Below are 12,907 nucleotides of genomic sequence, written 5' to 3'. Positions count from 1 at the left end.
GTTAATGTCACCCGAGGACTGGTACCTCATTTGAGGGAGCATGTGCCAGACAGACAGACAGAGACAGACAGAGAGGTGGTTTAACCCAAGGATTACCATGTCTCAGGCAAGGGGAGAGGTTGAGAAGGAGACTCCTTCATGGTGACCTCAGCCAGTAGCAAGATTGAACCCGCTATATTGGTATCACTTTGCATCACAAACCAGCCGTCCAGCCAACTGAGCTAACCAATTTCAACACAAATGCTAATGACAGCATCAGAGATGGTGTTAACCCAAATTCACTCCTGCAAACTGATACTTTGGTTGCTATGGACACTACAACAATTTTTTTGTGAAACTTTAGAAGGATTACAATCTAACACTGCACTCTGAAGTACTGATTATCACACTAAAGAAGGGTTTCCTTGGTGGGTGGGGAAAGTAGCTAAGACTTATCTGATAACTGGGGAGAAGCAGGGTCAGCACGAGAAAAATAAAAAAAAACTGACTCAAAGTAGGACAGAAAGATCACCTGACAGCAAACAGCTACAAAACCAAGTAAACATCCAAACGCCAGTGTGTGTGGTTGATGTTATTGCTCTATGAAGGATTGACTAGTTATCATGCACTATCCATTGAAAAGTGTGAGACTGGCTGCACCAGATATGGACTTTCAGGAGCATAAAAACACAAGTCCATTGCAGATTTTAAAAGCACATCCAAATATGTTCACAGGTTACCGACAAGACGATTGCAGAACCGGAATTGTTCTTTCAATACATATGACAGGCATCTGAACCACACACATTTTGAATACGGTTCACTACTTATCCCAGTCCCAAGCCTCCAATTTAGCACCACCTTCTTAACCTGTCTTTCCCATCTATCCACTCCAGCCTCTCTGACCCATCGCCTTCTCACCTCCATCTACCTACCCCCTCCCCAACCTCAGCCCCCGGCCCACAAGCCTCATTCCTGATGAAGGGCTTTTGCCCAAAATGGTGATTTTCCTGCTCCTCGGATGCTGCCTGGCCTGCGTTTTTCCTCTCTCACGATAGAGCTCAGTCTGTCTTTTTCTTGTGTAGAGCCCCTTAAGGCCGTCTGTTACAGTGAAGCTCCTAGTCAGTGTTGAAAATAAATTTCAGAATCCTGCATCCTACTAAATGCATTAAAATTCTAAAAGCAAACCAGGCAATCTGTTACAAACTACTGTCCAATGTATGAAAAAACAACTGGCATGAGTTAGAAAATAACTGAAATGTTTGCTTGTTCAGAGAAAACCCCTTCCAGTTTTGTGCCTTCAGGACTGTTTAACTTCAGTCATTGAACCCTGTGTGTCAGCTGATGTAATCCCCGTGTCAGAGCAGATTGGGGATGGAGTGAAGCAGATGCTATAACTAGTCGTCAGGTGGTGAAGGAAACTCCTTTTGTCAACAGGAATATCTTCAGTAAAACTAAATTTGGTTATTATGAGTAGTTTGTGGAATGCAAAATGTTCGATTTTGTAAAGGAAAGGATGGTTAAAATGACAGTGACTGGTTTTGGTTGAAAAAAAACCTATGCATTAAAAAGGCAAATGTCTCCCTAGTCAAGGGACCTCTCTTCCCTTGCAGTGCACTGGCTGTATGCCCAGCCAGCTCAGAGTCAACCCCCCCCAAACGGAGGTGATTCTAGATTTTCTGGTTATTTTTTTCTCTATTTCCCTCACACTACCGCCTAACAGCAGTAGTGTTTATTTTACTCCCCCGCCACCCCCACCCATGTCGTGTGTGTGCAGGTGTTGGACACAGTGAAAAACAACGTGTAAAGTCTTTATTTATATTCCAAGGGAAACACCCAAGTGGCCAGTGACAAGCAATGCCCTTCACATCAAAGGGCAATGATGTGTGATCAAACAGTGAAGGGGAGGGCAGGGATTAAATCAAAATATAGAGTTGAGGTGGAAATAATATACTCCACTCACTGCGGCGCCCACCTCTCCCTGAACAGCTCAAGGGCGTTGGTGGACACCGTGTGCTCCTTTTCTAGAGACACCCGGTCTTTAACGTAACCGCAGAAGAGGGGCAGGCAATCGGCCCTAATGATCCCCTCCACGGCCTGGACCTGTTCATGGCAAGTTTGGCCAGGCTCAGGAGCAGACCTACAAGGAGGTCCTCTGACCTACTGTTCCCCCCTCCTCTGCATCGGGTGCCCAAAGATCAGGAGCGTGGAACTGAAGTACAACCAAAAACAGAGACGGCTTGACAGTGACATAGTTAAATCCATGTTATTTTGATCAATTCAGGTCACATGACAAATATGCCTTTCCCCTAAATGAACTGGTCACATGATCTCTCCAGACAGAATAGAAGTACTGGTGGTCCAGAAAGGCAACCAACAATTATCGATTTCTTTCATGGAACAGGACTTTCCATTTAACAATGTTATGGATTAGGACACACACCAACATGCAAACATCTGAATTAGGAAGAGGAATTGCTCCCCTGAGCATGTACCTGCCATTCTACAAGATTAAGATCGATCTGATTATTCCACGTTCCTGCCTTCCTTAACCACACCAGCCCATCTGCCCCAAATGTTGCTCATCAATAACATTCCTACCTCTGCCTTAAAATAAAAATGTTCAAAGGCCACCTTCAAAAAAAAAGGAAGGCAATTCCAAAGCTCAGGACATTTTTTTCTCAAAATCTCTGAAGTCCTAAACAGGCAACTCAATTTTGAAACAGTTCCAGAATGCCACGCAGTAACAAATATCTTTTCCATGCTCACCATAACCCCTTAGGATGTTCCAAACACGTCATTTATAGAAGGGAATTTCAGTTGGAGAAACTAGAAACGGGGATGAAAAAAAATCACATAGTACTGAGTGCAGCCAGCGCATCTTTACCAATAAGATAAATGCACAATAGATCAAACTGCATTTCTTTCAAAACTTGCTTCTTTCAAAAGCTACTTCACTGTCATTTTAACCATCCTTTCCTTTTCAAAATCCGACTTTTCACATTCCACAAACTACTCATAATAACCAAATTAGTTTTACTCAAGATATTCCTGTTGACAAAAGGAGTTTCCTTCACCACCTGACGACTAGTTATAGCACCTGCTTCACTCCATCCCCAATCTGGGTTTTGACACGGGGATTACATCAGCTGACACACAGGGCTCAATGACAGTGAAGTTAAACAGTCCTGAAGGCACAAACCTGGAAGGGGTTTTCTCTGAACAAGCAAACATTTCAGTTATTTTAAGACAGCTTAAGATATGGAAAGGTCACAGTTAAACATTTGTTTTAGAGGCCAGGCTAGCACAACAGGGGTTCAAATCAAATAGCATCTACCAGCTGCATAAACTACTACAGCAAATATCTTAAGTTCAATATTATTGAAACACAATTGCAATTATTCTAACAAATTAATACTTACCACATCTGGCCGAAACATTGAATTGTCCACTTTAAAAAAAAAGCCAAAAGTGAGCCAGAACAATTTGCATGGTGTTAGGCATTTAGCCAATATTGTACCATTTCAAGTCAACACAATTTAAATCTTTCCTTCTCAAACACAGATGACCAAACATATCGTCTACAGCTGAGGTGTTAAGGAACATGAAATGTATCTGCATTTGGAATCATTTGTAGCTGACAAAAAAAAAAACCCTTTACTCACTTTCATTACAGTTGCATTTTGAACACAGGATTAAACAGAACAAATGGACGAAAGAGGGTTGCACAGCTTAATGGGCTGTGAGCAATTTCAGATAACTAAAGATTTTCTACAACAGCAAAATAAAAAAAAGAGACATAAGAACTAGGAGCTCCTCAGTCCCTCCAGCCAGTTGTGCCATTTGATACGATCACATCCCAGCCTCAATTCCAATTTCCTGTCCACTCCCCGTAACCCTTCAAACCATTCCTCGTCAAATATCTGTCCATCTCCTCCTTCAATTTACTCAGTATCCCAGCATCCACCACCTTCTGCAGCAATGAGTTCCACCAATTCACAACCATTTGAAAATAAATAATTTCTTCTCATCTGTTTTAAATCTGCTACACTTTATCCTAAAACTGGAACCTGTGATTCAAGATGAACCACATGAGGACACACCTTTTCTATGTCAATCCCCTTGTCATCTCATATACCTCACACTGAGATCTCCTCTCATTCTACTAAACTCCGAAGAGTGAGCAGTTCACATCTCTAATCTCCCTTCGTAAGACAAGCCCCTCACCTCTGGAATAAATATAGTGAGCCTCCTCTGAACAGCCAACAACTACATCCCTCCTCAACCAAGGGGACCAAAACTTTGCTCCATACTCCAGATGCAGAATCACTAGCGCCTTGTACAGTTGCAGGAACACTTCCCTACTTGTATACACTATTCCTTTAGCATTAAACGCCGTAAACATAAGCTTCAGGAGAAAATTCCAAAAAGTTACGTAGCTACAAAACTCTCCTACTTTTTCAATTTTAAAATCAGCTGTTACACATCTTTGTAGTGCTGGACAAAGTTGCTTTTTGAAGCAGTGAGGAAGAGAACGCGTGCCGACGCAGCAGCAAAAGTGCTTGCGTTAAGGAAGTCCTGCCTGATGATCTCTCTGGTTGTTACATTAGAAGTCTCAAAGTGCCAGGGTAGTGGAGAAAGAAAACTACCAGAGCATCCTGCAAGCTGTTAGCATCTGTCTGTCCCTCCACGTGGGAAAAAAGACAGAAAAACCAAGAAAGCTTAACAAAGAATTTGAACAAGACCTAGGATTGTAGAATCAGTCACTGAAGTAACGAACAACTATCACTTTACAGTGTTATCAGTACTAAAAATCAAAAAGGACTGCAAGACAAATCAGAACACCCTTGAAATCTGGACTTTAATCTTCAGAGTTTTGTTCACCCAATCTGCATTCTTTTGCCACCCATACAATGTACATCAAACAATTTGTCTGTCTTAATAGAGAGTGAATGTAAGAAAGTTTGGAATTTTTGAAAGGGTACCATTTAAATTGCTAAATAATAGATTAGAAATCCCATTAAAATGTTAAGCATTACAAAGAGTTATTTTCCATTAATGACAAAGGATGGTAAGAACTTTTTAAAAAAATTATCTTCTATTTCTAACCAATCTATTCAGAGATGTTAGTGCACACATCTGGAGCACTGGGACTTGATCCCTGTCTCCCAGTCCAGGGATAGGGACAGTATCTCTGAACCACAAGAGGCAAGAATTAGCTTCTGACCGTTAACAGCAGTCAGGCCACCTTAAGATTTACTGCATTTTGGAACAGCTTGTGGAAGAGCGGGACATGATTATCAGCACTTAGCTCTTTCCAGTTAAGTCATAACAAGATGAATAATTAATATAAATAATCATTAAAAACACAAAACAGCAAAGCAGGGGGGGGGAGAGAGAGAGACTATGGTGTCATATTGCTGGCCAGAGATCCAAGCCAATAATCTGACAGGTACGGGGTCAACACAACTGCAGATTGGTGACATTGAGTTCTATAAATTTTAGAAATTTAAAACAAAAAGCTCAGTCTATTAATAAAAACTTATTTTGCCATTCTTAGTTACAAGAGTGTTATAGAGAGCGACACCAGACCGGAGGTTCTGTTCACTGGGGAAGGGTACAGGTCTAAGCACAAGAAAAGGAGTTGGATTGATCTTGGTTCATATCTGGTGGGGCTCATTCTGAGCTGGCCTCAGTAGAAGTCACATGAGCATGGGGTGAGGTGGTGGTTGACTGGGGAGTGTCTCACTCACAGGCAGCTGGCACGTTGTTACCATTTGCTGTTCCTCAAGCCCTCCCTTTCTCTCCCTCCACCTCAATCATTTGCTGTGATCCATCTCCCCTGCTAACACTTCCCTTCTATTAGTAAAAAAATTCTGCCACTTTGCTGCTGATGGAAGCTGATCAACCTCAATAGACTGTCAATCTATTAACAAAATGCTAACTACAATAATAGGTCACTCAGCCCTTTAAACTTTACCATTCTACATCATGGCCAGTCAACCTGGCGGCAAACAGGTTCCATTCTGGATTCCAACCACAAGCTGATTTGTACACAAGTTGGAACAAACTACAGGACAATATAAAGCAACCATTTCGAAGTTCAGGAAATGTTCACATACCAGCCCTGTATGGGAGTCCATTGGTAAGTTGGAAGTTCTTAACTTGGGGACCTCCTGTACATCAAAGCCATTGTTCAAACTCTTCCCAACTCTTTTGATGTCATTGGTGGATAGAAATCTATGAATCGCTATCGTGAACATTCTCCATGACTAAGATTCCGCAGCTGTTTGTGGTACAGAATTCTAAACGTTCACCACAGTGAAGAAATTCCTCATCTCATTTCTAAATAGTATGCCCCTTATTCTGAGACTGCGACCACTCCCCCCCAGGTTTTAGGGCCCCAGCAAGAGAAACATCTTTCCTGTATTTACCCTGTCACACCCTTAGAAAATCCTTTTAAGTTTCAATGAAATCACCTCCCATTCCTCTGAATGAGAATACAGACCCAGCCTTCTCAATCTCTCCCTGTCAGACAGTTCCACCGCGGAGGACAGCTTTCCTTCAGCAGGGGAACTAAAGCTGCACATGACTCTCCTGGTGCAGTCTCACTGGGAGTGGATACAATTATAGCAAGACATCTTTACTCCTGCAGTCAAATCCTCTTGTAATGGACCATTCACCTTCCTAGTTGCTTGCTGCACCTGTTTGTTAGCTGTCAGTGCCGCACAAACAAGCTCAATGTCCTTTTAGACACGAACAGTTCCCAATCTCTCACCATTTAAGAAATATTCCACGCCGGTTCTTCCTATCAGAGTGATAACCTCATAACTACCTACACGATGTTACATCTGGCACATTGCTGTCCATTCACTCAGCATATCTAAATTATCTTGAAAGTTCTTTGTTTCATGCTCACAACATTCATTCCCATCCAGTTCTACATCATTTATAAACTTGGAGATATTACACTTGGTTCCTACTTCCAAATGATTGCTGAGGCCCAGACACTGATACTTGTGGTGCCCCACAAGTCACAGTTTGCCAACCTGAGAAATGGCATTTGGCTCCGAAATAACTGCATGGAGCCTGGTGTCCCATTACCAAGTAACCCTTTATATACACATGTGCACAGTATATGGGCTCAGACCATTCAGCTCAGAGCCAGTTACTAGTATGAATCTCCTGCTTATTTTCCCCCCCTGGTTATATTACTTTTTATTTTATTAAACAGTACAAAATACAGTTTACAATAAACAAAGCAGCAGTTCACACAAAAAAAAACACTATTTACAGGGGAAAGGGCAGTGGGTGACAAGGTGGCACAGTGGTCAGCACTGCTGCCTCACAGCACCAGAGACCCGGGTTCAATTCCTGCCTCAGGCAACTGTCTGTGTGGAGTTTGCACATTCTCCCTGTGTCTGCGTGGGTTTCCTCCGAGTGCTCCGGTTTCCTCCCACAGTCCAAAGATGTGCAGTTTAGGTGAATTGGCCCTGCTAAATTGCCTGTAGTGTTTGGTGAAGGGGTAAATGTAGGGGAATGGGTCTGGGTGGGTTGCTCTTCCGAGGGTCAGTGTGGACTGGTTGGGCCGAAGGGCCTGTTTCCATACTAAGTAATCTAATCTTAAAAAAAAAAGCTAAACACCAAACCTCATCGTTCAACCAGTCCTTCAGGGAGAGGAGGACAAACCTCAAATCCCACTTCCATTCACCACAAAGACAACAGTAACAAACACAGACAAGACAGTGCATTCAAATCATAAAAAGTGCATAGAGCACAGGCCCAATATAGCTGTTACAAAAGACACGACACCAGTCTCCACCACGTAGTGAACAGATGGCTCATGGCTACCCTTCCTGCAGGACAGTGGCCATCCTGCGTACTGACTGACCCTCCCTAGGCCCACTTTCCTCTAGGCTGGTCGATCACCCAGCTCCCAGTCACCATGCGTACTGACTAATTACCCCGGGCCAATCTCCTACGAGCTGGCTGTTGGTCTTCTGGTCTCTCACTACCCTGTATATTGACTGACCCTCCCCAGCCCGCTTTCCTCTGGGATGGACATCCGTCACCGACTCCCAATCACCCCGCGTGCTAAACAAACCAGCCCCGACCTGCCCTCCTACAGTCGGGCTATCAGCCTTCCAGCTCCCAGCCGCCCCACGTATTGACTAACCCTTCTTCCTGGCCAGTGTTCCTACGGACCAGCCATCAGCTGCCCAGGTCCCAGCCTCCCTGCATACTGACCAGTCCTTCACCGGTCAGCCTTCCTTTGAGTTGCTATCAGCCGACTGGCTCAGCCTCCCATGTACTGACTGGCCTATACCGGCTTTCCTGTGAGGACGCTAACAGTTGCCTGGCCCCACCCACCCCACGTACTGACAGGTTCCTCCTGGCCTACTTTCCTCCAGGCCAGTCATCAACCCTCCGGCCCCCAGTCAGCCCGTGTACTAGCTGCCCCTCTCCCCTGACCAGCTTTCCTACAGGCACACTGTCAGCTACCTAGCCCTCAGGCACTCTGCGTACTAACAAATCCCCCTTGGCCGGTCATTGACCCTCCAGCTCCCGGCCACCCCATGTACTGACTAGCCCACTCTGGCCCGTACTCAAACAATTAATTACAAAACCCACATACAGTAGCAGATTTCACAAAATCCTCAATACATTTTCGAAGACAAAGGCAGAGTCTACACCTGAAAGCAGAGTCCACACTGAAACTCCAGGATGTAGCAAATGCTGACCTCCCAGCATACACACAGGTGATCAGTCTCCCTTAAGGCCTGGCTCTTCCAGGGAGAACCAGGCCCACTCTCGAACACAGCACATTGTGAAGCTGCAGTTAACTCGGAGATTTGGTCCAGTCCCGAAGGCCGAGTCCACACCACACACACAGGTGTTCAGTCTTCTGAGGCCTGGTCCATCCAAAGAAATAGGCCCACTCACAGGAACACAGGAAAATTGTAAAGGTGCAGTTAACTCACAGGGGTTTGGTCCACTCTAGGATTCAGCAATTGCTCATCTCCCAGCAGACACACAGGTGTTCAGTCTTTACAGAGGCCTAGTCACCCACGAAGGGCCAGGCCTACCCATATGGGGCCAGCTCATCTGGAAAGACGCATTTTCTCACAAGGGCTCAGTGCAAACACCAAAAAAGTGAAAACACATTCAGAAGAAAACAAACCAGAATGTAAGGGACAAGCCCTACCACAAAATCAGCATAGTTCTTTTCTCAAAAGTAAAGGAGAAAAGAATGACACAGATGCTGCAACCAGCCAATGAAACAACAATTCCCTAATGAGAACTGAGTTACATCTGAAACATTGACTGTGTGATCAGGCAGTTTAGAAATCAATTCTCAATAATAAGAAAAAAGGAATATCAGTTAACAAACTAGCTATATAATTCCAAAAGAGAAAATGCTGGAAAATCTGAACAAATCAAAGCTTTGACAAAGGGTCAGTTAGACTCAAAACGTCAGCTCTTTTCTCTCCTTACAGATGCTGCCAGACCTGCTGAGATTTTCCAGCATTTTCTCTTTTGATTTCAGATTCCAGCTTTCGCAGTAATTTGCTTTTATTTATATGGCTATATAATTCAGCCAGTTCAGGAATCTCCCACCCCCCCATAAAAAAGCAAATACCCACAACAGCAGTAATACACTGACTATAACCCAGCCAGCATAAAGTCAGTACCCTAAACTGAAGAGATTCTAAATCTGCTGGCTGTAAATCGGTCAGCCAGAGCGTCCCTGATCATCCCAGGTTAATAATCCCAAACAATGATCTCAGTCAATGAGATCCACCTGGCCCTCATTCCAATCACTCCATTAACACATCTGCCATTGGGGAAAAAAAAATAAGCACTACCACACTTAGGTGGTAGTGTGGGGGTTAAAAAGAAAGAAAAAAAAACACATCTGCCATCCATGCAAATGTACTACTCCACTATCTCGTGATTTAATTAGTCTAATAATTTAAATCATTAAAACTCAAATTACACCACATCCACATACTCCCCTGCACCTTCTCTGCCATCAGACTAACAGGTCAGTAGATGCTGGCTCCCTCTCTTCCCACCCAAATACACAGATTTAATTTTATGCTTGGTACAATATTTCAAGCCACTAACCAAAATGTGTCTTAAGCCCACATTTCTGCTTCTTCAGCTGCATATAAATTAAAGATGGTGCACAGTAATCCTCTCAGTAAATCATAGGGTTGGGTTTAGTTCTCTCATCACTTATGAAAAATGTTCCAATCAATTTTACCTGGGAACACAGTGAGTTTATAATAAATGACTAAAAATATGGTTGAATACTAGGGTCTGGCTGAAATGGTAGTAAAGGAGAAAATGTACTGTGAATGTCAAATTTCAAAGAGCCCCAACAAAATTAAATGTAGTATAAATGAACTAAACTTAATACTGGAGAGATTTACATAATTAGGGGAAAGAGTAGGCCTTTCAGCCCCTCCAACCAGTTCAGTCATTTGATCACGGCTGAACTCATCTTGGCCTCAAATTCACTTCCCTGCCCGCTCTCCATAACCCTCGAACCCACTAGTTAAAAAATCTGTCCAACTCTTCCTTAAATTTAATCAATGTTCCACCATCCACTGCACCCTGGGGTGATGAAGTCCACAGATTCATGACCTTTTGGAGGGGAGTAATTTCTCTTTATCTCTCAATTCTGCTCCACTGTGATCTCTCATTCTAGATTTTCCCATGAGGAAACATCCTCTCTACGTCAGCAGCATCTGTGTCAATCCTCTCCCAGCATCTTCTCTGCCTCAATTAGATTTCTACTCATTCTTCTAAACTTCAGAAAGTATAGGCCTAAACTGTTTGATTTCTCAAACCCCTGTAGTTATTGGGACCAGGATCAGGGCCAAGTGGATCTCATTGAGTAGGAGATCTCTGATTGGCCCAGGTTAATAGCCCCAATCAGGGAGCCCTGGCTGACTGATATAAGCAGGAGATTCTAAAGCTCTTCTCAGGCTAGGGACTGGCTCTGAGCTGGCTGGTCAGTGCCCAAGTACTGTGCACATGTAAATAAAGGGTGACTTGGTGATGGGATACCAGCCTCCATGCAGTGATTCCAGAGATGAAGGGTGGAAAAATCTAGTGAACCTCCTCTGAACTGCCCACAAATGTAAATTCAAAGACTGGGTACAGTGGGGACAGAAAGCAAAAGGTTGATATCCAGTGCTGAGTTTGAGAGTCTAAAAAGACTTCTTTTAAACAAAAAAAGAGCTTTTTGTGGCAAGATTGAATAACCAGAGGTAATTTTATAGAGGTAGTTAAGATATTTTAAAAAAGTAAATTCAAAAAGTAACCTCAAGTTAAATTGCAAAAGAACAAATGGGCAGCACAGTGGCTCAGTGGTTACCACTGAGGGACCTGGGTTCTATTCCCACCTCAGGTGACTGGCTGTGTGGAGTTTGCACATTCTCCCCATGTCTGTGCGGGTTTCCTCAGGGTGCTCCGATTTCCTCCCAAAATCCAAAGATATGCAGTTAGCCAAGCTAAATTGCCCATAGTGTTAGGTGTATTAGTCAAGGGTTAATATAGGGTCAGATTATGGGTCTAGGAGAAAGTGAGAACTGCAGATGCTGGAGATCAGAACTGAAAATGTGTTGCTGGAAAGGCGCAGCAGGTCAGCCCTTCTTCAGGAAGGGCTCATGCCCGAAACGTCGATTCTCCTGCTCCTTGGATGCTGCCTGACCTGCTGCGCTTTTCCAGCAACACATTTTCAGCTCGGAGAATGGGTCTGTGTGGGTTACTCTTGAGGGTCAGTGTGGGCTTGTTGGGCCAAAGACCCTGTTTCCACACTGTAGGGATTCTAATCATTCAACAAGATGGTACGACGTTCATTATGCAGAGAGTAAATATACAGTCAAGATGATGAAAGGCTGAACCTTTTAATATGGATGGACTAAGATAGCGTAAATCATCTTTTGAATCACGGTTTGTTTCACAAAATAAAGTGGAAAAAGAACAGGAAGGGATTCTGAAAACTGTATGTTGAAGCTTCTGACTTCAGCTCAATTCATCCTAACTCTCGGGTCCAGTGATCTTTGGTCAGGCAGGCATTGGGAGGAAGGGTCACTACACTCAATATTAACTCTGGTTTCTCTCCACAGATGCTGTCAGGCCTGCTGAGTTTCACCAGCAATTTATGTTGTTTGTTTCAGATTTTCATCATCCACAGTTCTTTGTTTTATCTCGTCATAATTCTCCTTCAGTTGAGGATATTATTGATCATGGATAAAGTTAACCCATCAGCAAGTAACAATTTAAACAAAGGAGAATAGTTCACATGCTGGCTAAAATGCAGCAGTTAGTGGTGTCGATCGGAGTCATGATTTGGAGATGCTGGTGTTGGACTGGGGTGTACAAAGTTAAAAATCACACAACACCAGGTGATAGTCACCTGATGAAGGAGCAACACTCCGAAAGCTAGTGCTTCCAATTAAACCTGTTGAACTATAACCTGGTGTTGTGTGATTTTTAACTTGGCAAAAATCCAATAGTCATTCTTAAGATTATATGGCAAACAAATATCACAAGAAAGCAGAAACTATAGTATTTCTTAAATTTAGCAAACTGTGTCAGGTAACAGCAACAAACTACTAAATCCCATGAATGTGAATTTTATTATGTGATTTAAAGTATTTCAGATGCCCTTGCTCAACAATCAACTGGATTTCTCCAGTTCCTCTGCGAAAGACTGCTTTATCATCATTATCAGATGATTTACTATTTTCTCTGGTTAAATATTGGAAAAATTCAATATTTAAACCCACCGTAAACTTGCTATCTATTTCAATCTTAGATACAATTCCTGTCAGAACCGGACTGATCACAACTTCAGCATGACATCCACCCTCTAATCATCACCTTAAACTACTTCAGTCTGTGTCTACACCCT

General features: G+C 43.2%; 1 protein-coding gene across 2 annotated transcripts in view; it reads right to left on the bottom strand.

Annotated features, from left to right (window-relative positions):
- Nucleotides 1-12,907, bottom strand: part of kank1a (KN motif and ankyrin repeat domains 1a) — a 255,645-nt gene that overhangs the window by 230,672 nt on the left and 12,066 nt on the right. The window lies entirely within an intron of this gene.

This window comes from Chiloscyllium plagiosum, unplaced genomic scaffold (genome assembly GCF_037043375.1).
Source record: "Chiloscyllium plagiosum isolate Xiang-an unplaced genomic scaffold, Cpla_swu_hap1 HiC_scaffold_2, whole genome shotgun sequence".
Classification (NCBI taxonomy): Eukaryota; Metazoa; Chordata; class Chondrichthyes; order Orectolobiformes; family Hemiscylliidae; genus Chiloscyllium; species Chiloscyllium plagiosum.
The sequence above is the reverse complement of the archived record's forward strand: the minus strand, read 5'-3'. Positions and strand labels throughout refer to the sequence as shown.